The 24,157-nt window shown below is 44.1% G+C and overlaps 1 protein-coding gene across 2 annotated transcripts in view; it reads right to left on the bottom strand.

Annotated features, from left to right (window-relative positions):
• The window catches only part of LOC124621936 (tyrosine-protein kinase Btk29A), a 380,429-nt gene that overhangs the window by 83,567 nt on the left and 272,705 nt on the right, over positions 1–24,157 (bottom strand). The window lies entirely within an intron of this gene.

The raw sequence follows: 24,157 nt of genomic DNA, 5'->3' as shown, positions 1-24,157 counted from the left end.
AGTATATCCAAGAAACACACATGGTCCATCAACGAGAGCGCTGGCGGCGACACTCTTCACTGGGACGCGATTCTTCTTGTCGCCTGTTGTTGTTAGTTCGATGTTTTCTATTATTTTTGTAAACTGTTGTGCGACGACGAGGTCGATAACTCCTGTAAGGCATGTTGGCGGCGTTCAATGCAGTTGCCTGTGCAGCAGCAAGACACAGACTGAGCGTAGTGCTTTTTTTTTTTTTTTTTTAATGGACTTGTAGTCCGGGGTGATATGTTACAATACAGCATCACCGGTCTATTGCGGTCTAACTGTGTTGGTGAAGCAGTAAATTTCCACAGGGCAGTGACTCCGTCACTGCAATTCACTTTGGAGGTGTGGCGGGTGACGGTGATAGTACTACATGAATCAGGCAGAAGAATTTTGCCTAACATGGGCAGGTGAAGGTGTGGCGGTGGGACTTGTAGTCCCGTACGCCAGGGCAGGGGTGATGCATGAGCGTAGCGCGAGAGCGCGCTCGCTTATATAGCGTGCGAAACCTTTGACCTTAGATAAGGGACTTTGAGTTTTCTATATTGTACACGTCACTATATACTTCACGCCCTGTACACCCGCAGTAAATACTCCAAACATTACTAACTTGCACTCATTGTTCGTTTTACGTTTAAAAAGAATCGTCTTATAAGATCGCTGTTCAAATGGTAACTGCCCGATTCTTCCGCTTGGCGCTGCTTAAATAGTTCCATCCCCGTGGTACTGATGACGGCGCTCGATCTATAAGGTGCTGGCATCGCCGATACAGGATGCGCCGTCTGTGAGGCGACCTTGTCAACATAAACTTTTTGACATAAATAAAACTAGCTGAGCCTGCATTTATATGTTGAGCTAACAGATGGCGTTACTTAAGAACTTGAGCCGAGCACGTAACAGTGTTTCGCAAAATCGGGACAAAATTGGGTCTTGTCGGGATGTCAGGGCGAGAAGGTCCATGGCGGTGATGGTCGCGAAGTATCGGGACGGATGGCAACCTCACACTAGGCAACGAGATAGGCGGGCGACACGGCAGCAACGCAGGACACCTCTGTGTGGCGTGGCGTGCGGTCGAGCGTCGAATGTGACGCGTTGCAGCTCGTCGCGGCGAACGCCAAAATGTAGCCCGTACTTAATCGAGGCTGGAAACAGGTACGGTTTCCTTCCAGCGCTACAAGCAATTTACATATGTTAGCTACATTTCATACGTAGCAATATACGCCGTGAAATGCACCAAAGGTAAACTCGCCGGCGACTACAAGTGAACTTCTCAAAATATGCGGGGTGCCAAATTTTACTTTGAAGTATCACGGTATCTACGGGCAACAACGCTAAGAGCATCACTTCATTATACGCTGTAATGTGTGGCTATAAGATGCGGAAAAATAATTTTTTTCTACCCAATAGTTTCCTTAAAATCGAATGAGAAAGACGGCGTAGCGGAGGACATGCACAAATATCGAAGCAGTGGTTTCTAAAAGGGGCGTTCAAATAGAAACGACCCGGAGGCATGATTACAGTACCTGTATGTTAGAAGTATTGACCCTGGGTGTTGAGACACTAGTCCCACTGTGACACAAGGCGGTGAATGGCTGTCTCATAAAATTCCCGGGGCTGCGATGTTAACCAGTTCTGCACGTACAGCTGGACGTCGTCATCCGAGGTGAATCGTTTGCCCCTCAGAGCCTTTTTAAGAGGACCAAAAACGCTTAATCACAGGGAGAGAGGTCCGGACTGTGTGGAGGGTGGCCGAGAACCTCCCATTTAAATTTCTGCAGGAGTGCCGCGACTGCGTTGGCCGCATGTGACTTTGAACTGTCGTGGAGCAGAAAGACCCCCCGGGTGAGATTGCCTGGTCGTTTTGATTTGATCGCTTGGCGAAGGGTCGTCAAGGTTTGCGAGTAACGCTGGGCATTCACTGTTGTCCCGTGCTGTAGGAAGTGAATCAGAAGGGGGCCATCTTGGTCAAAGAAGAACGTCAGCATAGGAGCAAACGATTCACCTCGCACTACGACGTCCAGCTGTATGTGCGGAACTGGTTAACACCGCAGTCCCGGGAATTTTACGAGACAGCCATTCACCGCCTTGTGTCACAGTGGGACAGGTGTCTCAACAGCCAGGGTCAGTACTTCTAACATCCAGGTACTGGTTTCTGTAATTATGCCTCCGTCTCGTTTCTTTTTGAACGCCCCATATAATTGTGAAGCGAAAAAAAAAAAGCTTTACTGGCGAAGAAACTAACTATTGAGACGGATGTAACTTTGGTTCGTCTGCATAAAACAACTTTTTAGGCAAATCGGATAACCTGAAATTTCATTCCCCGCGTATAGTGTACGATACGGGTTTCGTGAAGCGACCAGCACTCCGTGTTGCGCCGGGCGCAAAGTTTTGCACCTCTAGCATATCTACGAAAGGGTGACAGCCTCAATTTAAGGCGAGCAAGGAATGAAAGAAAAAGCGCGTGGAATTAAAGCTGTGCGCAAAACAGTACTGAGTAATACATTACGGTTCAAAAGAGACACAAACTATGTAAGTGTCATAAGACTGGTGAAAAACTTGTTTGAACATAATATTATTACGCAGGTCTTAACTATGCAGAGAGACAGAAAACACGATAAGTTTAAAGTTGCAGGATTTTTGCCTTAACTTTGGCGCCCCTCCCCCAATATTCTGCAGGCATAAACTATGAGCGCAGCGCACTTGTTTTTGGTGCTAATAATCGACATACGAGATACAACTATTCGCGTTCGCGAGGGGAGGGGGGTGTAAGAGGTGACGTCCCCTCCCCCCCCCCCCCCCTCGTCATTCCGGCCATGAAATCTAGAGTGCAGAATATTCACGCATCTCTAGAACTGATCGCCTGCGATTCTGGTGAAGAGCGGGTAAAGAGCGGATTTAGCACTGATGACGTTTCCCACATTCTTCATGTTGAATGCTGAACTTGGGCTACTCTTTACCCAAACGAACGAAAAAATATAGCTTTCGAAAAACACGTTTTGTTGAACTTTAAATACAGCGGTTAGTAGAAAAAAAAAGGTATGAAAATAAGGCACTATATCCGGTAACTAGGTGAGATATGATGTTCTGAAAACAGAAAACATAATGTCACACATGGCACAAAAGTTGTATGAGTTGTTTTTCTTCATTCTGAGGCGTTGCACTCAAAGACAACTGTAAGACTTATGTTCGATCTCGGTGGTTCACTACTTTGTTTTCCTATGTGTAATGTAATATCTGTGTAACAATGTCCTTTGAGTCAACATATGTGGAAACAAAGAAAAGGGGTCCTACTAAGCCCCTTGAAGATAGTCCACACCACACATGAACCCCTGGTAGATTGACTGCTTTTCCACATAAACATGCAGATTTCCGGTTCCCAGTACACACTGTTATGCCGATTCACGGTTCCATTAAATTTAAATTGTGCTTCGTCACTCCACACTACCTTCGTCACAAATTGTTCGTCATCAATTATCATTTGCTGGAACAATCCTCAAAATTGCATTCTGCGATCAGGATCGTCATCAGTAATCGTGGAATGTGAACTTTCCACTTTGCAGCTTTCAGAATTCTTCGCACCCTCGTACTGCTAACCCATACTTCACGTGCACATTGCGTAGCAGACGTCTGTGGAAAATTAACAAACGTTTACAACACGAGAACAGACGAAGAAAGACTTGTAACTGTACGCTGTCTTCCTGATCTTCCTTTGTGAATATCACTAATCGTTACATACAATTCAAACTTGTCAATGATGCATTTAATTGTTAGGGGGGGCCGCGGGTTGGCGGTTCCGTTTCAAACTCTCGCCTCACTAAGGTTGCACTTCAACGGAATTATCGAACTTGAAAAATCACTTAACAATAAGTTTCGTTGCTTGAATATAATGCGTGCTCCAGCCATCTTGTTTTCTCAATACCAAGATGAAAGAACTAACATCTGTTGAGTCAAAGACCATATTACAACACACTCGTAACTCAAACCGAACGACAATATCGATATGTCAACAGAGCCTGACACAGAGTGTAAACATATTTCTGGCGGACTCTGTAGAATGAAGACAGAAATGCTTAGTGCACGGTTAGGAATTAAAGTCCATCTGTAGTCTGTTGAGAGGTCGGACAAACGTGTAGTTCCTGAAGAGGGGCAGCAGCCTTTTCAGTAGTTGCAGGGGCAACAGTTTGGATGATTGACTGATCTGGCCTTGTAACACTAACCAAAATGGCCTTGCTGTGCTGGTACTGTGAACGGCTGAGAGCAAGGGGAAACTATAGCCGTAATTTTTCCCGAGGGCATACAGCTTTGCTGTATGGTTTAATGATGATGGCCTTTGGTATCGATAGCTTCCATGCCACGGCTTAGGTGCCAGTTAAGTTGGCACTACGACAAACAACGATGACAGTGCCCTCTAGCAGGCGCAGTTCAGCTCTAGGAGCACCACGACAGATTAGGCCCATTTTCATCAGGTGCAGCCAGCCAGGAAACTTCGCTCCAGCTTGGCTCTACATACGACGGATCTAAGACTTCGCATCTGTACAAAGTTGTGTGTTCTTTCTTGCGCCAGTAAACCACTTTTACTCACTGCAGTACCGACGTAATTTTCTTGCTCCTGCTCCTACCCACGCGACGCCTTCCAGGCGGGATACAAAAGATGCCATTCCATCTGGTGCAGCCAGCCAGGACACTTCGCTTCAGCATCGCACCTACGTACAAAGTTATGTAATCATTATCACCTTGTTTTTGCACCAGTAAAGCATTTTCTTGCAGTACCGACTTGTATTACCTTTTCCCGATCCTACCCACGCGCCGCCTCCCTGGCGGGATACAAAATGGAAGAGCAGCTGAACGGAATGGACAGTGTCTTAAAAGGAGGATATAAGTGTAAAACGAGGATAATGGAATTTACTCGAATTAAATCGGGTGATGCTGCGGGAATTAGATTAGGAAATGAGACGCTTAAAGTAGTAAATGAGTTTTGCTCTTTGGGGAGCAAAATAACTGATGATGGTCGAAGTAGAGAGGATATAAAATGCAGACTAGCAATGGCAAGGAAAGCGTTTCAGAAGAAGAGAAATTTGTTAACATCGAGTATAGATTTAAGTGTCGGGAAGTCGTTTCTCAAAGTATTTGTATGGAGTGTAGCCATGTATGGAAGTGAAACGTGGATGATAAATAGTTTAGACAAGAAGAGAATAGAAGCTTTCGAAATGTGGTGCTACAGAAGAATGCTGAAGATTAGATGGGTAGATCAAATAACTAATGAGGAGGTATTGAACAGAATTGGAGAGAAGAGAAAATTTGTGGCACAAGTTGACTAGAAGGAGGGATCGGTTGGTAGGGCATATTCTGAGGCATCAAGGGATCACCAATTTAGTATTGGAGGGCAGCGTGGAGGGTAAAAATCGTAGAGGGAGACCAAGAGATGAATACACTAAGCACATTCAGAAGGACGTTGGTTGCAGTAGGTACTGGGAGATGAAGAAGCGTGCACAGGATAGAGTAGCATGGAGAGCTGCATCAAACCAGTGGCATTGTTGGCCGGGAGGACCCATCGGGGGAAGTTCAGCGGCCGGGCTGCAAGTCTTATCTGAGGTGACGCCATGTTGCTCAACTTGCGTGTCGGTGGAGATGATGAGGACAACACGACACCCAGTCCACGAGCAGAGTAAATCCCTAAACCGGCCGGGAATCGAAATCGGACCGGCTGCATGGTAGGCAACCATGTCACCACTCAGCTTAGGAGGCGGACCCTAACTTCAGAAGAACTGCATGGTGTGGAGGAAGGAAGCTCTGACTTCCTTTTTCATACACCCACTATACCTATAATTTATGATTTGTACCTAACATCTACCCCACGGTGGATACTAATCTATCGGCACACGATAGATAAGGAACGGCTTCATCACTCACTCTAGCATAAAAATGATTTAGTTTCTACCAAAGAAATGTTTGCTAAGATTCAGTACCTCAACTTATTCAAGAGATGAATCCAGCAATATTGAAGAAGATGAAAGTGATCGTTTTGTAATCGAAGGATGCACGGAAATGTCCCTTGCACAAGTTTGGTATACTGATTCGTGAACCATTTCATGTTATAAGTTCACGAATTCATAAATATGATATTTAAATGTAACTGTATTTGAATTTAGTAACTACTGTACCTTCCAGATTCTCATTATTGCATTTACAAATGACTGTGCTTTTACTGGCTTCACAGCTCGGTGGCTAGTGTGCCTGGATTCAATTCCCAGCTGGACTCGGGAAATGTTTTTTGAAGAAGTAGGTTACTCGGTATGTCCAGTAGGGCACGTAGCGCGCGCGGGTGTGTGTTCGAAAAATGGTTCAAATGGCTCTGAGCACTATGGGACTCAACTGCTGTGGTCATCAGTCCCCTAGAACTTAGAACTATTTAAACCTAACTAACCTAAGGACAGAGGCAGGATTCGAACCTGCGACCGTAGCAGCAGCGCGGCTCCGGACTGGAGCGCCTAGAACCGCACGGCCACCGCGGCCGGCGCGGGTGTGTGTGTGTGTGTGTGTGTGTGTGTGTGTGTGTGTGTGTGTGTGTGTGTGTCGCTGTCTGGCCGTATGACAGTTTAGTCTAGAATTAACACAACTAAGTTAACTGATTAAAATGGCGACAGTTTGGCTATTTTTGCTACCAGAAAGGTGGCGACATTTTGGCTATATTTTGTGCAACAACTGGCTACAGAGGAGTGGAAGAACCGTGCAACCCTGGTTCCTCCGGAACGAAAAACTATAGGCGAGAATGTAAAACGTGATTTCCTGCGAAGTACCACAAGGAGTCTTTGTTGCTAACATTCGAACACTTAACATCTTGAGCGCTAAAGGACCCAACTATAGCAGCAAGATTGGATTATTTATGCCTCGGATGTGAACTTATACTGGCTATTTTATTTTGTGTTAGGAACACTGATTTACTCATCAGTCATTTACCCTGATAGGTTCCATTTCCTTGTGATGCAATCAGTGTGTCCGAGTTTTAGGGAGCTACAGACATCGTGGCATTTACTGTTTTGGTCTGAAGCATAACATTCCGGCGCTAAGAAGACAATTTACAGAGAAATTTTACATCAAGAGGAATCACCACTTGCGAAGATTTCACACTTTGGACACAGAAAATCGCCACATGGGTGTGTTTATTTGCATGGACCAGTAAGTTGCCTAATGAGCAAATAATGTGTGATCTAATTTCAAATTTGTGCTAGGAACACTGATTTACTCATCAGTCATTTACCCTGACAGGTTCCATTTCCTTGTGATGCAATCAGTGTGTCCGAGTTTTAGCAAGCTACAGAATAATTACTCTTTTAAATGTGCTTATTAACTTCCCTCAGGTAATAATGTTCTCAAATATTTAGTTAATCTTTTGTATGAAAGTTCAACGTGATCAGTAAAAAATGAATAATTAAAGTACTTCAAAAAAGCGAGTAAACAGAAAAGGCCTAATTTCAATACATAATTGTCATTCTTATTAAAAGTCATACTCAGTACTTAAAGTAAGACAATAGAATTGTGGTTGTACTAAGCATTTGCAATCCATTACAGCTGAAATGCTTATTCAATTATTTACTTTGCAAGTTTGTAATAGTACTTTTATTCACATATTTTTGTCTGCACATATGTACTAAACCCAGTCGAGAACAGTTCCTGGGCCTCCCTTTAAATGTAGAGCCAGTATTACTTGTTGTCAAAGTGTTCTTGAGACTTTTGTGTTCTTGTAAATGGAACTGGCTACGACTCAGTAAGACCACAACGGATTCACGGTCCCCACGTTTCACTTATGCTCTGTATACTGCAAAGATTTACCTGCTCCACTTGTGAACAAATAGAAATCACAGTAATCAGCATAAGAGCCTAATAATCATTTCTATATTATTGCCTTTTAAATAGTGAATTATTAACGCTACCTCACGTCCAATTTAGCTACGCTTTTCCCTTATCTAGTGGTATTGTGTAATGAACATTCTCTTTCTTCCTTTTAACACAAACAGTGCATGTTAGTGGGAGTTAGTTTGTTGCCAAGACATTTTGAGCTTTTACCTGTGTCGATAGTGGTTAGTTAGTTACTTTACAAATATTTGGTAGGATGTTCTATAGTTTCGTGTCCAATTTAAAAAGCAGATTTCAGTTCCATGGAAAGTCTCCTACAGCAGTTACTTTTCCTGGTTAACAGTATGTTTGCTTGGAACCACTTTACCTAATCACGTCGGCGACCATCTTTGATTAACATAAGTACAGTTTTACTTTACAACCACAGTAACATTAGTTCGGTTCCCGGTAGTATAACTCCTGTTTTCCTTCAAAACATAATCTTTCAGGTAACGAGACATAGTTCGATTGCTTCCCATTAGTACCTATTTACGCTCAAACTTAAATTCCTTTCGAAAGAGTAACTCTAGTGAGGACTTGATCTTTTAAGTCCTACCCAGGAACGATGACAGTTTGCGCATGTCGAGGCACGGACAGGGATTGCATTGATGCCGATTCCGGGCGACAGTTGCGGTGCGTGTTTTGTGCTAGAAGAAAGCGTGTATCCTGCAAATTATGTCTCTTGCTTCTTATACAGAATTGTCGGTTGCCACCACCATCAGCGATGACAGCTGGCAACAGTGGAATAGAAATTATCTCAACAACTCGCTACGATCACGTTTAATGCACGCATTACCTAAGGCATTCACAGCAGAGCGCTCAGAACACTACCGAATGCTCATTGACTGTCGGAAAATGCGTGACGTAAATGCGTAGAACAAGCCTAAACTCGACCGCAATCGTTGGTGACTGCAACTATAGCAATGGCCGATAGTGTTATGCAAACGTCACCAAAGGTAGATGATTCCTGCAACACATCCCACGGCCCCTGTGCTATGAGAGCCCCGACATCGCTCTCCGGCAGTTTTTCTTCTTTTCTTGCCTGGGAAAGTGTACATAAAATTCTTGTCAGTTTTTAATACTGCAACAATAAAACACAGTTGCGTCAGCTACATTCTTTAAACGTTCGAAAATGCAATTTTATGTCACTGATTTAATGCGCCAGTTGCTTTAAAAATCATGTGCACGTTATCCTAAACCGTCTTAATTTTCAGAATCATGGGCCATATACTGTACTCTCATATGTAACGTTATGAGTACGTATGCGAGTTATTCGTCCACCTAAGGATGGTACTGAGTACACCTAAGGATGGTGCTGACAAGGGAACCTCCCCATCGCACCCCCCTCAGATTTAGTTACAAGTTGGCACAGGGATAGGCCTTGAAAAACTGAACACAGATCAATCGAGAAAACAGGAAGAAGTTGTGTGGAACTATGAAAAAAATAAGCAAAATATACAAACTGAGTAGTCCATGCGCAACGTAAGCAACATCAAGGAGAGTATGAGCTTACGAGTGCCATGGTCCCGTGGGTAGCGTGAGCAGCTGCGGAACGAAAGGTCCTTGGTTCAAGCCATCTCTCGAGTGAAAAGTTTAATTTCTTATTTTCAGACAATTATCAAAGTCCAGGCACTCACACATAGTCAACTTCGCTCTCCAAAATTCCAGGACATGTTCAGATTTGCTTGGACATATGCAGGATTTGACGGTCTACACACGGAAACATTTGAAAACGTAAAAAACATATGTTTTGACAGAGCACAGGGAAAACCGTGCGACTGTGAAACTGTTGCATTCATTTGTTGCAGTTTATGTGACAAACTCTTATGTTTTCATCACTTTTTTGGGAGTGATTATCACATCCACAAGAAAACCTAAATCTTTTTACCCATTCGCCAAGTGTACAAGTTAGGTGGGTCGAGAACATATTCCTGTCATGTGACGCACATGCCGTCACCAGTGTCGTATAGAATATATCAGACGTGTTTTCCTGTGGAGGAACCGGCTGACCTATGACCTTGCGATCAAATGTTTTCGGTTCCTACTGGAGAGGCACGTCCTTTCGTCTACTAATCGCACGGTTTTGCGGTGCGGTCGCAAAACACAGACACTAAACTTATTACAGTGAACAGAGACGTCAATGAATGAACGGACGGATCGTAACTTTGCGAAAATAAAGAAAGTAAAATTTTCATTCGAGGGAAGAATTGAACCAAGGACCTCTCGTGCCGCAGCTGCTCACGCTAACCACGGGACCACGGCGCTCCTCAGCTGGCATTGTCGTTGATGTTGCCTATCTTGCACATAGACTACTCAATTTGTATATTTTGCTTATTTTTTCATAGTTCCACACAACTTCTTCCTGTTTTCTCGATTGATCTGTGTTCAGTTTTTCAATGCCTATTCACTGTGTCAATTTATAACTAAATCTGAGGTGGGTGCGATGGGGAGGTTCCCTTGTGAGGAGACCCGCATTTGCTTGCTGGGTTGGGTACGATACCGCGCCGGGCGAGTCCAGGTACAGAGACAAGCAGCGCATGGCCGAAAATGGGATGAATCCCAAATGTGCTCCAAATATGGCGGGGTGTCAGACAACTGAAAGATGGCTAAGTTACAGCTCTTTTTTGAGATTCGACAATAACTTAAATCAAATATTCATACGTGCTTTAATGTGTAACCCATCAACATACGACAAGCGCTCATTATTACCTGCAGTGCCAGGTTTTTGCAGCTTCCACCACGAGGCACAACGCGGATCAGACTTTCCCAGCCAGTCTGCCACGACGTTGTCGTAAGTAGTGTATCAGGAAATTCCGTTCTATCTAGAGATTTTAATACGGGACATTTTTCACACGCATCAACCAGTCGACCGACAAATTGGACATGTGTAGACGATTTGGCCAACCGGAACCGCCGACCAACTTTTCTTGTAGGTTGGGTACGACCACCCGACAGCCAATCCCTACACCAGTACACTAGACCCCACCACTAGTTCAGGCAAAATTTGAACAGTGGGTGGCGTTGCAGTGCCAACCGCCCAACGGAAGTTCGTCTTTCTTCACTGCGCGCGGGATTAAATGCTGTTCTAATATACGTGGCAGAGTGTAAGGTAGACAAAACTCAAATGACGGTGTCTAGAGAAATTTAAAGCTTGCAGATGTTTGTGGGCCACGTCGTGCGTGGAGTACAGAAATAGACAGACAAGAAATGAAGCACTTGTTCCATGTTTTAACGAATCCGTAGTGGTTTAATGTAACAAAAAAGAAAAACGTTTTATGAATAAAAATCCAGCGACCTTCTGGGGGTAGTCCACCTAACATAAAGGAGGTACTGAATAGAATTGGGGAGAAAAGAAATTTGTGGCACAACCTGACTAGAAGAAGGTTTCGGTTCATAGGAAACATTCTGAAACATCAAGGAGTCTCTAATATAGTACTGGAGGGAAGTTATATACAGGGTGTTACAAAAAAGTACGGCCAAACTTTCAGGAAACATTCCTCACACACAAAGAAAGAAAATATTTTATGTGGACATGTGTCCGGAAACGCTTACTTTCCATGTTAGAGCTCATTTTATTACTTCTCTTCAAATCACATTAATCATGGAATGGAAACACACAGCAATAGAACGTACCAGCGTGACTTCAAACACTTTGTTACAGGAAATGTTCAAAATGTCCTCCGTTAGCGAGGATACACGCATCCACCCTCCGTCGCATGGAATCCCTGATGCGCTGATGCAGCCCTGGAGAATGGCATATTGTATCACAGCCGTCCACAATACGGGCACGAAGAGTCTCTACATTTGGTACCGGGGTTGCGTGGACAATAGCTTTCAAATGCCCCCATCAATGAAAGTCAAGAGGGTTGAGGTCAGGAGAGCGTGGAGGCCATGGAATCTGTTGAGAAGCGTACGAACACTTCGACTGAAATGTGCAGGAGCTCCTGCTTGAACCACATGTTGTGTCGTACTTGTAAAGGGACATGATCTAGTAGCACAGGTAGAGTATCCCGTATGAAATCATGATAAAGTGCTCCATTGAGCGTAGGTGGAAGAACATGGGGCCCAATCAAGACCATCACCAACAATGCCTGCCCAAACGTTCACAGAAAATCTGTGTTGATGACGTGACTGCACAATTGCGTGCGGATTCTCGTCAGCCCACACATGTTGATTGTGAAAATTTACAATTCGATCACGCTGGAATGAAGCCTCATCCGTAAAGAGAACATTTGCACTGAAATGAGGATTGACAAATTGTTGGATGAATCATTCGCAGAAGTGTACCCGTGGAGGCCAATCAGCTGCTGATAGTGCCTGCACACGCTGTACATGGTACGGAAACAACTGTTTCTCCCGTAGCACTCTCCATACAGTGACGTGGTTAACGTTACCTTGTACAGCAGCAACTTCTCTGACGCTGACATTAGGGTTATCGTCAACTGCACGAAGAATTGACTCGTTCATTGCAGGTGTCCTCGTCAAATGGTTCAAATGGCTCTGAGCACTATGGGACTTAACATCTGAGGTCATCAGTCCCCTAGAACTTAGAACTACTTAAACCTAACTAACCTAAGGACATCACACACATCCATGCCCGAGGCAGGATTCGAACCTGCGACCGGAGCGTGTCCTCGTCGTTCTAGGTCTTCCCCAGTCACGACTCATAGGCTGGAATATTCCGTGCTCCCTAAGACGCCGTTCAATTGCTTCGAACGTCTTCCTGTCGGGACACCTTCGTTCTGGAAATCTGTCTCGATACAAACGTACCGCGCCACGGCTATTGCCCCGTGCTAATCCATACATCAAATGGGCATCTGCCAACTCTGCATTTGTAACCATTGCACTGACTGCAAAACCACGTTCGTGATGAACACTAACCTGTTGATGCTACGTACTGATGTGCTTGATGCTAGTACTGTAGAGCAGTGAGTCGCATGTCAACACAAGCACCGAAGTCAAGATTACCTTCCTTCAATTGGGCCAACTGGCGGTGAATCGAGGAAGTACAGTACATACGGACGAAACTAAAATGAGTTCTAACATGGAAATTAAGCGTTTCCGGACACATGTCCACATAACATCTTTTCTTTATTTGTGTGTGAGGAATGTTTCCCGAAAGTTTGGCCGTACCTTTTTGTAACACCATATATATATATATATATATATATATATATATATATATATATATACACGAGGGAGACCAAGAGGTGAATACAGTAAGCAGATTCAAAAGGACGTCGGAGATGATGAGGCTTGCACAGGATAGAGTAGCGTGGAGAGCTGCAACAAACCAGTTTTCCGACTGAAGACCACATCAACAACAGTACATATTGCACGAAAAATGTGTTTTATTCAATTGTGATTAGACGGATCTAAAGTAATAATTATCAACAAACGCCAAGTGAAGACGACAGAACAACAAATATTAAAAACAGCTAAATATTTGTGCGAAGCAACAAAACAAATGCCACTGCTGCTCGTTTCACGAGGAGCAATTTTAGGGGGAACGCATGGGAAGATACATGGGTACGCATAAGCTAATGTAACTTTTGCTGTTTGAGAGACAATTGAACCAAATTTTGTACATGTTATCATTGTGTTATTGGCTATAATCTGGATTTTTTTCGATTTTTTGTCAAGTAATTTGATCAAGACGTTGCTGGGTACTTTTACAACACATACTATCAGATGAGGAACATTTTCTTTCAAAGAGTGATAGACTATTCTTAGTAATCAGTTAAACAAATCTGTGTACTAGATTTGTAATATAATACTTAGAACTCTCGCAACATTTTTTTAAATATTTATGTGTATAATATATAGCAATTTTCATTTCACATAAATTTAAAGAAAGTTGACAATAATGTACTTTCAAAAATTTTGTACCACAGGAAGCTGTGTCACAGTATTTTAGAAGTCTGTTCCATATTTCACCCTTTTATCTGTAATGGTTCAGCAGAAACTTTTCCCTATACAGTGAAAAATGAATGTTGCGGGAAATGAAAAAAAGATAGCGTTTACGCCAAAACAAGTATCTTAAGTTTGCCCATAACCATAAATTTACTCTTCTTTTGTCTTCATGTAGCTCTTTTCTTCTAATCTAATCCTTCTGGCGCGCCCTTTTGGCAGTATCCTTCACTGACACTTCAGAACTAGTAATGCCTACATCAGCACTCTTCTTCAGTAGGTAGACTCATAAGGGTCCCGATTCTTCAAGCGTTACCATCATTGAACACCCAGCAAGCATCACATGAAGAAAATGTGACAATAGTAGATGAGCAAAATATTGTCTTTGGGCGTCTCTTCTAGATGAGGTTATTAAAGCTTTCGTTTGGTTTGTGTATTCCACCATGTATGCACTTCTTTAGTAAATCGTAATTAACCGCATCGTAAATGGGCTGACATCTCATATGCTCTACAAATGTCTTCTCTGATGGCAGGAAATAATAAAATACCGCAAACAAGAACAGTCACGTAGGAAAGGGAGCGTGGCACTCGCTATTGGTCCAAACAAGATGGTTTTTACGTCGTTTGCAACACGAATTAAACTCTGAAAACTGGAGAAAATATTTATAACATGCTACAGAATTATCTGGTGGCAAAAAGGTTCATCGTTTTTGACCAGTTTTACATAAATCCCCCATAAGCTGTGCTCTTAGGTTCTTGAAGTAAACACACCCTAGGAGTTCACGACATATTCGATAAAATTTTAAGGTGCGCTGTTGAGGGCTGAGCCTAACCGCACCTTAGAAAATTAGGGGAAAAATTAGCCAAATATTTTTTACATGCAAGATTACAAATTTCACCCCTGCGCATTAACCTACAGCTCAGTCTGTCGCCGCGACCATACTTTTTGTTTTCACATTCGTAGGCTTAGCCTACTCACAACTAAACTGTTCCCTTCCACCCTAACACAAACTTCGGGATAAGCCCTAACCCAAACTTCGGAATAAGCTACAAATCAGAACGAAATTTTTTCACTCTGCAGTGTGCACTGATATGACAATTTTTCCTAGATTAAAATTGTGTACCGGACCGAGACTCGAACTCGGGACTGGGAAGGTCAGAGACGAGGTACTGCCTTGGGACTGGGAAGGTCAGAGACGAGGTACTGCCGGAAATAAAGCTATGAGGACGAGTCGTGAGTCGTGCTTGGGTGGCTCAGCTGGTAGCGCACTTACCCGCGAAAGACAGAAGTCCCGAGTTCGAGTCTCGGTCACCTTTATAATCTGCCAAGCAGTTTCCAGCTCAAAATCAGTTTGCAAGCACAACCATGCTTTTAGTGGCAAAACAAGCTGTGCCTAATGAAATCCTCTGAAACCGCGACATATTCGCAAAAAAAAAAAAAACAGCCAAATTTTCTCACAACCAGAATACAAGTGTCATTGCTTCGCTCATAGAAATTTAAGTTGTGCTCTTACGTCCCAGTCCAAACCCATCCTCGAAAAAAAGAGCCAACATTTGTGACTACCAAAATTACGAGGAGCGTTCAATAAGAAACGCAACACTTTTTTTCTGAAAGCAGGTTGGTTTTATTCAGGATTCCAATCACCAAATTATTTTCCACTCTTTTGGCTACAAAACCCTGTTTTTCAACATAATCTCCGTTGAATGCAACGGCCTTACGCCACCTAACTAGGAGGACCTGTGTGCCGGCATGGTACGAATCTACTTGTCGACATCGGAGCCCAAGTCTCGTTGCCTCAGTAACCTCCCCATAATCCACGTACTGCTTCCCGCGGAGTGCATCATTCATTGGGCCAAATAGGTGGAAGTCGGAATGTGCTACATCCGGGTTGTAGGGTGGATGAGACGAACATTCCAAACAAGTTTTGTGAGCTGCTCTCGGGTACGCAGTCTTGCGTGAGGCCTTGGATTGTCATGAAGATGGAGTAGTTCGTTTGCTTTATTGTGGCGACGAAAACGACGAAGTCGCTTATTTAATTTCCTGAGGGTAGCGCAGTGCACTTCAGAGTTGATCGTTGCACTATGAGGAAGGCTATCAAACAGTAAAATGCCTTCAGAGAAACGAAGACCGCCGCCATGACTTTACCGTCTTTGAACTTTTTGTCGGAGGAGAGGTGGTGTGGCGCCGCTCCACGGGCGATACGCCTCGTAATACGCAAGCATTTCCGCAGAGATGATCCTTCGTTGCCCTTTACGGTCTTCTGCTAGGCGGCGAGGGGTCCAGCGGCCAGACGCGACCGGTGGGCGTGTGTGTCTGCACTACCAACAGTTGTGTACCGAGGTGTTTGATTACGATCCGTCCATCACTTCGAATGAGAGTGTTCGCACACATGAGTGTCTTCGCACGCTCTAACATTGCAGGAGATCAAACAGGTTTGTGCGACCATGCTGCGGTGATGACAGACGCCTCGCCCAACGGCTCGCCGTGCTTTTGTTCACTGACAGGTCACCGCAGGCATTCTGCAAGCGCTTATGAATATCTGCGACGCTCTGGTTTTCCGCCAAAATGAACTCAGTAACAGCTCTCTGCACGGAACGCATCTCTGTTACAGACGCCAATTTGAAGGCTACCTATAGCGCCGCCACCTATCGGAACTTTATGAAACTACAGAGGCTGAAACGGTAACATTCCACGATGTCCCACAACAAATTCCGCATTTTGTTTTAACCGAAATCGGCCGAGAAAAAGATGGGTAGCGTCACTCACTGAACGTCCTTTGTATATCTGCAGGCAGAGCTTTGCTTGGCCCTATGCTGTACGCACAGAATGAAATTATTGTGCATAGCATAATGTGCTATCTAGTGTAGCCTACCTGTTGTGCTTTCTGTACGTCATTGGATATAGGCGATGTTCCTGTATCCACAACTACTTTCTGTTGGCTTTATTTGTGCCACTGACGAAACAAAGTGGTCGTTAACATCCGTAAGAAGCTCATGTTATATATCAATCTATAAATAATGTAACAATAAGAAAAAAATACGCAAGATACCACATTTTGAAGGTGCAAATTGGACACAATACGATGCTTTAACCGTTTGGCACGAACGCGACTCTAACATCAGCGAGTTTGCATATCTGTTCCCCACGGCATTGCCTGTCTCCCTGAGCTAATGGGACAACTCTGGCGCAACGCGCAGTTCTTGCTACCTGTTCTTGGTCAGTCACGCTGCACGCAGTTACAGCGTTGCTAGAGCCTCGTTATTTAAATCGCATTTCTATTAAACCTATCGGCTCTACTAAGTTTGACTAGGTACACTTTTGTCTTGAACTGCAATGAAGAATCGCATGCCGATCGCCAAGAGCAGCATTTTTTTCTTCGCCCTGTAGAATGGGTGAACATATAACATGAGTCGTTGCTGAAAACTGTAGCTGCAGGGGTGATGGAAGGAAAGAAGCCCAGAAGCAGATCCGGAGTGTAGGCACGAATGCAAGTCGTAGCGCGTCTCAGATTATCTGTTAAAGAATGGGCTAAAATTGTACAAGATCGACTAACAGGATCTCATTTGGTGGCACGTTACCTGCCGTCGATTCGAGACGAGCTGCCACAGTTGTTCTATGAAACCACAGTCTCTCGAACAACAAGAAGCCGTACAATCCCGCTTCGATATTTAAGTCCGTGTGCGCCTCACCTCATCGTTCGGTTGGAAAACAAAGTGCTGTGTCACAGCCACTGCGACCTACAGCTATGCCTTGCTCCTGTCCATCCCTGTGTGGATACACAAAATCAGTGGAAGGCTTGGAATGCTTTCATTGTACAGCAGGCAACAGGGATATCAGAGGCCTAAGTTTGAAACGTACGGTAAGCTTTTTATGGATCACGCTTCACACATTTTTCATTGGACACCGCGTAACGCCTGAAATAGTCTTAGTTTCCTTGTGTCGTCCGTCTCTACGAGGTGCGGCTAGAAAAAAACCGGACTGATGCTGGAAAAAACATTTATTTACAATTATTTACAATTTCATGTTATCTCCTTCAGTGTACTCTCCTCCTCGGTCTCTACACCGCTCCATACGAATTTTCCACTGTTCATAGCAATGCTGCAGATCATTTTCGGTAAGTCCATACATTACTTCCGTCGCTTTTTCTTTTACTGCTTCAACAGTCTCAAATCTAGTTCCTTTCAAAGCTGACTTGACTTTAGGGAAAACAAAAAAGTCACAGGGGGCCAAATCAGGTGAGTAGGGTGGATGATCTAAGATGGGAATGTTGTGTTTTGCCAAAAACGTCTTCACTGACAACGCACTGTGAGCTGGGGCATTGTCTTGGTGAAGGATCCATGACTTTTTTCTCCACCAATCGTTCCGTTTTCTCCGTACTCGCTCACCTAGGGTAGCCAGGACGCTAATGTAGTAATGCTGATTCACTGTTTGTCCCTCTGGTACCCAATCAATGTGCACAATCCCTTTGATGTCAAAAAAAAACAATCATTGCCTTGAATTTCGATTTTGACATTCGTGCTTTTTTTTGTCGTGGAGAACCAGGAGTTTTCCAATGCATCGATTGGCGTTTAGTTTCGGGATCGTAAGTAAAAAACCACGATTCATCGCAAGTAATAACATTTTGTAAGAAGGTGGGATCACTTTCAATGTTTTCCAGGATGTCAGAACAAATCATTCTTCGGCGTTCCTTCTGTTCAATTGTGAGACACTTTGGAACCATTTTTGAACACATTTTGTTCATGTTGAAACTTTCATGAAGAATCTGCCTAACACTTTCCTTGTCAACTCCTGTTAACTCAGACACTGCTCTGATTGTTAAACGGCGATCTTGTCGAACAAGTTTACCGATTTTTTCAATGTTTGCATCAGTTTTTGCTGACAATGGTCTGCCAGTGCGAGTGTCATCACTGGTGTCTTCGCGGCTATCTTTAAATCGTTTAAACCAGTCAAACACTTGTGTTCGCGATAAACAATCATCGCCGTACACTTGAAACATTACAAACGTTTCACTTGCAGATTTTCCTAGTTTGAAACAAAGTTTGATGTTAACACGCTGTTCTTTCTGTACACTCAACACTTTCCGACGCACAGACAAAACGTCAACTACTTAAAACAGACGCCACGGGCAGACTGAGTGCAGGAGGCAGATGAAACTCGAGCAGTAGGCGGAGCGAGAGTCACGTGACAGGCCACGCGACTTTCAGCCTTATTGCATTCGTTTTATTGTTTCACCAGTACTAGTCCGGTTTTTTTCTAGCCACACCTCGTATAGCTGAGTGGTCAGCATGGCTGACTGCAGTCTTGGAAGCCCCAGATTCGATTCCCGGTAAAGGCAGGGATTTTTCCTTGGCGGGAGGACTAGGCCGGGATCCACTGAGCCTCGCGGTGCGAGTTAGAAGCTGCTTCAACGAGACAGTGGGGGCGGTGTGCGGACACTCCACGCACCTCCACAACGCATTGCAAATGACGCCACTGTCTGAGGTTCACGTGGCGTTCTGTCGGTCCCGATTGGTTTGTCTGGGGGCCAGAACGCTGGAGTTTTGTTTTACTTACCTCAGAAGATTCAGTTAGGATGCTGTCTAATCAGATAAACCTTGAGGTGTGAGAACCTTTAGCACAGGGCAGTAGCCCTGTCAGAAAACTGTATCGAAATGCGAGAAGATCAACAGATGATGTACGTTTCATACCAATACTGGCAGTTAACCCTCAACTAACATGAACATAATACAATGCACAAAAATTCGCGGAAAGGCCAGTTATTTTTTATTATGTATTACTTCAAAATGAACACCGTTAAGCAGAGGGTTATGCACTTGGAGAACTTTCAACTGAAACGACTAGAACAACAACAACATACTGCTGACAAAGGGACTTCGCCTACTCTTCACCAGTTTCGTCCAAATTTGTGTTGTTTGCAGTTCTTGGCCAGTTATGAAAATGACCCGTGGGAACTCCAGCGATCAGGAAAAAAACAGCACTTCTGGCGCAGGTCGCTCGAGGTATGAACCATTTTTGTTTGCGTACTTCCCAGGCAGCGGTTGACGCAACGGAAATAATACAAAGCGGTAATCCGAGGGTCGTGGGATCGAGTCCGTAAGCGGGAACTTTATTTTCTATTTAATTACATTGAGATAATACTCAACGTATTTGATGTGACGAAACCATACGTGAGTCCGTTAAGTGACTCGTAGAGGGGGGCGCGGGGGTGGGGGGTGGCAAACAAATTCACAATTATACGACGGGATTTTTCAAGCTGAAGGCTTGCCATAGCCGAGCACTAAAGTTAACCCCCCGAACCCCCAAATGCACGCCAATAATGCAACCCAGCAATGTCTATTTTTATCTTCAGCTCAAAAGTTTTATCTGAAAGTTTCAAAACTGCTCTTGTCGAGAGAGAAAAAGAATTCTCGTCCCTAGAAGTCCGCATCAAAATACATTCCATTGTACACAACAAGCCAACCTTGCCAGTATTTCACTAAACGATGCGTTACGAGTCGTTTACTATCAAAACTGTACTATGAAAGCGACCCTTTTATAATTGTAAACCAAGTTTGCTTTAATGTAGAACCTTTACGACAGCCAACTAATAATAAAAATTCGGAGTTTATAACGTCTACAAGACGCCGAAAAAATTACTGCTTCCCTTATTTTTACGTTACTATCCCACCACGTGTAAATCACGTTCATTTCTATATCACAAAGATTCATAGCCCCCATGTCTTAGTTACTGTGTGGTTTAATAATCAACTTTTACGTAAAAATATCTTAGTTACACTCTACCTATTTGTATATGATAACAGTTTGGTCAAAAATGCAGTGGTACACCATAAAAGATTCTGTGTCCCTGTGCTGGCCATTAGTCAATTGCGGCTCACTAAAGAAGATAGGGTTAGACAGTTTGTCAGCTAGTACACGATAGTGTGACAAAAATGTATTGCTCTGTTTATACCTATCAATAGACAAAGGGAAAGTGATGAGAGAGTCTTCTTGTGTGCTCTGATTTATTTTTGTTTTGCAATTCGGAAGTAGAGAGAATTTAAAGTTTATTTTTCCTTCTTGAAATGCTAAAATTATTAAGATCTGCTTTTCTGTCTGCTCGATTTCAGCTGGAGAACGTTTGTGTTTATATTGCAACATACAGTTACTATTGTCTGAGGAACTTTTGTTGAAATCTCATTATTGCTTCAGTTCATTCCTTTTAGTTAAACAAGTTACACCGTGAAAAACAATTCATAGTTCGATTGTTCAGTTCATTAGACGGACGTTCACACTCAACTAAAATCCTACAAAAAGGGGTAACATTATTTGGTTTGAAATAACAGCGACGATTACTTATTGCTGTAATGTATGTCGCATCACTGCTAAATACACCAGGTTAGCGTTAAAAACCTGTGTTGTTACTACAAGATAATGCAGCACGTCCGCATACGGCCAGAAACATGACCGATGCGACTGTAAACCTGGTTGGTAAGCGCTTCCCCACCCTCCATGTTCACGAAACTTAGCCTCTTCTGATTCCTATGTTTTCCAGTCTCCCTCCAACAGCATTCATGGACAAGAGGTTTATGACGTAGCTTCTCTTAGCAACTGGCTGATTTCTGGAGCTTGAAATCACAAGGAGAGGCACAGAAGTCCTACCTGAACGCTGGCAAGCGATCATTGACAAATACGGTGATTATCTCACTAAGTAGTTTATCAGTGTTATTTTGTATTGTATTGTGCTGTAATGTGATGTATTTTATAGAAATAAAATAAAATTATGGCATTTTAAAAAGTCACGAACTAGTGCACCAGTCCAATGTATTGTGGTGCACGGCAGCGGCCTAAAGCTGAACAAGAAGAGATCAGTGAACTACCTGTAGCAAACTTACAAGTCCACCTCAGTACTTGCGACCTGTTGAGCGCCAGAGAAGAACTTGACGTAGCGGCGCGGCGGTGACGAAATAAATATGAAGGCTGTGCGGCCGATATTGGAGAATAAAATCGGAGGCTGAGAGCCGGCGATAACGGTCGGTCTAGGCAGGCCGTGGCAGTTAAATAAAAATATTCCGCCCACCAGCTCTGGACGGGCAACACTTCTACTGTCAGGCGGTGTCACGGGATGCATGAAGTTTCTGCCAGCCTCGGCTCAACGTAAATCTCCCCTCTCGCAAGAAACAAACTGCTGCTAGGTGGTCACCGAGGATGGAGAAACCATGTTCACTTGATAAAAGTCTGAGTAAATATTGTTATGTCATACGACTTCTTATGTATTTCTGTAAAACTGAGACGGTACTGTGTGTTTACCATACCATGCAAATGTGGAAAACATGTATGGTGTGCCGTTCTGGAGTAATGCAAGATAAGCAACACAATCGTAAAATTAAATACAGAAGAATGAGAATACAGACGCAGATACCTCTCCGCATAAGATGATACAACCTAAGTGACGGTGTACGAACAGTAATTGGCTTTATTACTGGTAGCTGTTTCAGGGACCTGAGGTGATTTTTTATTTTACGAGGAGGATTCAATACATAATGTAAAACTTTTCTGAAAGCACGTTGGTTTCACTCAGGATTCCAATACATCAGATTATTTTTCTTCACTCTTTTGGCTACGAAACCCTATTCTTCAACATAATTTCCTTTCGATGCGACGGCCTTACGCCACCTTATTCGGAGGGCGTCTATGCCAGCACAGTGTCTGTACACTGGTCGACGTCGGAGCCAACACCTTGCTGTATCAATAACCTCTCCCTCCATCATCCACGTAATGTGTGAGGTCATCAGTCCCCTACACTTAGAACTATTTAAACCCAACTAACCTAAGGAAATCACACACATCCACGCCGGAGGCAGGATTCGAACCTGCGAGCGCAGTAGCAGCGCCGTTCCGGACTGAAGCGCCTAGAATCGCTCGGCGACATCGGCCGGCTCATCATAGGACCTAACAGTCGGAAGTCGCAAGGTGGACGAGGAAGAACAGTCCAATGAAGTTTTGTCAGCTTCCCCGGGTGAGCAGACTTGTCGGCACTACAGACAGAGACGCCCAGTTATGTAGCGAGGTGTCTCATTGTGGTCCGTCGATCATCTGGAACGAGAGTACCCACTTTCCAACACTGAAGGAGTCACAGCTGTGTACGGCCGGCGGGCACGCGAGAGGTCGGACAGGTTCGCGCGACGTCGCTACGATGACAGACGCCTTGCTCTACTACACAGCGTGCTCTTGTTCACTGGCAGGTCTCCGTAGACATTCTGCAAGCGTCTATGAATATCTGCGACGCTCTGGTTTTCCGCCATAAGAAACTCAGTGAGAGCTCTCTCCTGGAACGCACCTCTGTTACAGACGCCACGCTGAACGCTACGGCCGGCCGGTGAGGCCGAGCGGTTCTAGGCGCTTCAGTCTGGAACCGCGCGACCGCTACGGTCGCAGGTTCGAATCCTGCCTCGGGCATAGATGTGTGTGATATCCTTAGGTTAGTTAGGTTTAGGTAGTTCTAAGTTCTAGGGGACTGATGACCTCAGATTTTAAGTCCCATAGTGCTCAGAGCCATTTGAACCATTTGAACGCTACGATTAGCGCCGTCAGCTATCGGAACGTCATGAAGCTACAGGGGCCGAAGAGCGCAAGGGAGGGAGGGAGGGCGCAGCATGTCGTCTTGGATGGACAGTCGCCGTCAGACGTAAAAGTAGCTTCGGGTGAGAACCAGGGAAGTCTGTCAGGAAGTTTGCTCTTCATGTTGTATATTAATGACTTTAGAGAGAATATTAATAGTCACCTCACACTTTTTGCAGATGATGTAGTTATCTATTGTGAAGTACTATCTGAAAGAAGATGCATAAATGTTCAGTCAGATCTTGATTAGATTTCAAAATGGTGCAAAGATTGGCAGATCGCTTTAAACTTTCAAAAATGTAAAATGTGCATGTCAAAAAATGAAAAAAAGTAGTACCCTAGGACTACCTGGGTGTAACACTTCGTAGGGATAGGAAATGGAATGGGCACACGAGCCAGTCGTGGGTGAAGCAAGTGGTAGAGTTCGGTTTATTGATAGAATACTGGGGAAGTGCAAACACTCTACAAAGGAGATTGCTCACAGATCACTCGTGCGACCGGTTCTAGAACATTGCTCAAGTGTGTGGCACCCGTACCAGACAGGACCGAAAGGGGATACTGAACGTGTACGGAGAAGGGCAACACGGGACAGATGCTGAAGGAACTGAACTGGAACACAGGCGTGAAATATCCCTAGAAAGTCTACAAGTTTCAAGAACCGGCTGTAGATGATGACTCTAGGAATACACTACAATCCCCTACGCATCGCTCACATAGTGATCGTGAGGCTAAGAT

This window comes from Schistocerca americana, chromosome 7 (genome assembly GCF_021461395.2).
Source record: "Schistocerca americana isolate TAMUIC-IGC-003095 chromosome 7, iqSchAmer2.1, whole genome shotgun sequence".
Classification (NCBI taxonomy): Eukaryota; Metazoa; Arthropoda; class Insecta; order Orthoptera; family Acrididae; genus Schistocerca; species Schistocerca americana.
Note: the sequence above shows the minus strand (reverse complement) of the source record. Positions and strands in the feature narration are given on the sequence as shown.